The sequence below is a fragment of the Anneissia japonica genome, unplaced genomic scaffold, assembly GCF_011630105.1.
Source record: "Anneissia japonica isolate Jap-2015-1 unplaced genomic scaffold, ASM1163010v1 scaffold32248_len650992_cov182, whole genome shotgun sequence".
Lineage (NCBI taxonomy): Eukaryota > Metazoa > Echinodermata > Crinoidea > Comatulida > Comatulidae > Anneissia > Anneissia japonica.
In genome coordinates this window covers 600,659-603,958 of record NW_022699059.1, presented here as the reverse complement: position 1 = coordinate 603,958, position 3,300 = coordinate 600,659, and positions in this window count along the sequence as shown.

Genomic DNA, 3,300 nt, shown 5'->3' with positions numbered 1-3,300 from the left:
TATATTGTTTACGGTGCTACTCACCAATTTGATTTGAATATTCAATAATGCATTCTGAACATAATGCCATTTAATGCCATCAAAATAATATTTTTCGAAATAATAGTATAGTTTAATAAATAAATATTGTTTAATTTTTTTAACTATTTTGCAATGTAAATAATCTTGTCAATTTTCACAATTAATCATGAGGATTTCTTATTTTGTGTATTTTCATATAATAATAATAATAATAATAATAATAATAATATAATAATAATAATAATAATAATAATAATAATAAATAATAATCATAATAATAATAATAATAATAATAATAATAATAATAATAATAATAATAATAATAATAATAATAATCATAATAATAATCATAATAATAATAAAAAATAAATATAAAAAAAAAACAACAACAACAAAAACTTTTAAAGCGCCGGTATCTTTTTAAAGAAAACGCTTATGGCGCCCCTCCACAAGAAGTCAAAAAAATGAGAGACCGGTACTGTAGACTAATGTATACCGTACAGCTGACTGATTTCAACTTAAGTCATATACTCTATTCATGCTATTCTATTTTGTACATACAATGGAAAGCTCAATATTTGAAAAAAAGAATGTTTGACCATTATTATTACACTATAATCAAGAAATAATTAATATCAGGAACTTAGGTCTATACAACTTTTGTAGTTTTAATTACATATCGGTTGATGAATTATTTTTTGCATTGCAAATTATTGTTATAAATGAGTTATAATTCAACTGTAACTCATTCTTAGGACAATTAAAATAAAATTATAAAGAACCTATGTCATCATTGTACAAAAACATACCAAAACTCCTATTAATGGGACAATTTCAAGTTTTTCGTTAGAACACCACTATTATGGGGACACTTTTGGTCCCGAAGGTGTCCCCTTAATAAGGGTTCTACTGTATTTATATAATACTGTTTTTTGTTTTTTTGTGTGTTCCTTTTATTTATTTTTTTTTTTTTGGCCCATGTGCTGTTTTTGTTTTTTTTCCTTTCTCATTTTCTGTATATTCGATCTTTAGTGCAATAAAGTGATTATTTATAAATATACATAATGCGGCATTCCTATTATAAACAAGTAAATATTCTGCTTTGGCCGATCGGCTTCTAAAATTGTGTTTGCTGCCACCTATAATAAAGTTATATATTTTGCTTGACTGACTTTAAAACGAATACCGTATAATAATAATCATTTTCTGTATTACAATATTTAATTGTTCTGTATTTCATTAATAAATGTTGTATTTTGTAAAGTATTGAAAACTGATTTGTTTTTGTTTTTTTTCTAAATCGATGGTTATTGAAATTTATAATTTATTATTATTATTTTTAATCTAAGATAGGCCTAGATGAATTTCTACATTCTATCACCGTCGTACAACAATGACATTCCTAAAACATGTGTATGTTTGTTCATTCTGTTAGTAACTCCTGGTATTTCGTTATTGTAAGGTACACAAGTTTATAATAAAAATCTATTTTTATCGATATTCATGAAGAAAGATACAAATGTGTGTGTTCATTACCGCACAAAACATTATGATAATTGTCTGATAACTCATTATATTAAAAAACGTTCTTCGCGTTGTTCTTTCGCATTGTTATATCTAACTTAACCATGCCCAGGAATCATTTACATAAACTACATGCCTACGATACCTTAGTAGTGTACTATTAAGTGAATCCATTATGGCCTCATGCACACTAATTTGAATACCGCCACCTCCTTGGAATAAATCATTTTATTTTCCAGTTAAGTTAAGTTTAATATTAGATGCAACCAAGAGAGGACCTTGGAAAGTTTCATTGGAAATAACACTAGGTGAGGGTGTCTAGTTTTATATGCACTTTAGTATGAGGGTGTGTAATTGGCTAGATTTGATTTGCGATATATTCACCCCCCCCCCCCCACCGATCTTTGAGGCTCGCCTTGGTAACGAAAGGTGACAGGTAAGATTCCCGTCGGAGGCAATTATCCTAAAGGCTTATCAATAACTTGATAAGATAATATCATATTTGAGCGTACTAAACCGAATTTTATAGTAGGCCTTACTAGTATATAAAATATTATATTTTGTATTGGAAGAAATAAATTAGGACATACACCAAATCCTTTCCAATCGCTCGATCTTATTTCTACACCTCCTGTTAACATGGAGTCCTAAGACATTTATTCACCAGAACAATAACTAAAATCAAGCAACATACAACCTGGCCGAACAGCCATATTGTTTTGTTTCAGGTAGCCTTCTTGTATGTTGTTTATCGTATTATAGCAGGACATATTGTAAACAGCGTTACCATTTCGTCTGTATATATGTCATCCTGCCTAAATATGTTTTGATAAATTAATAAATACAGCTTGCACTGCAGCTATTGCATTTAAATAACATTAAATATTATTTCTATTTATATATTTTATTCCACACCTTTAATTCCACACCCCATACCCCTCGTACATCAGAATCTTACAGGGAGACCCTGTCTTGTTATAAGCATATTCACCTCGAACCAGTTCTTTTCTGCATACGGTATGCGCGCCCAATTGATGTTTTCCTGATGATGTACGCACGTCAACGAATGTTTGATAGCATGTAAACTAATGGACAGCGAACGTGTAACAGTAATGAATCCCGTGATATGAAAAAAGGACTTACTAGCATGCACATCTCAGCTCATCCTTATTCCGGGAATACGATCCAAAGGTTAAATAACAAGAAACGGCAAACTAATTCCCAATCATTTAGTTACAAATAGAGGAACAGGCCTTTAGTACTTTGATAAAACAGGTTATAAACATTACGATATATTTGTACATCATGTGATTATATATTTAACCAAGTTGGATTTAACCAAATTGTCTTTATACATTTAAATACTGTACAGCAATATAATGACGATGAAGGAATACGGGAATTCTCGTTGATGAACTATGTTTGATACGATTTATAACATCGTGTCCCTATATATCTGAGCACTGTATTGTTATCTATTCGATTTACACCTTCCCAGCAAGCTGCAAGTTGATTTGAATAATATTTCCTATGATTTTAGCGGTCTTCGTAATAATTCGTAATAATACCACTGTGGTCCAAACGGTATGACGCTCGCCGAGATAGCGAGTGATTGCGGGTTCGATTCCCACCAGAGACCTCTGTTTTTATACAACTATAATAAGGGAACTTTCGTTGTATATTCGTATGTTCCTATATATTTGAGCACTGTATTGTTATCTACTTGATTTATATATATATGCCTATATATATATA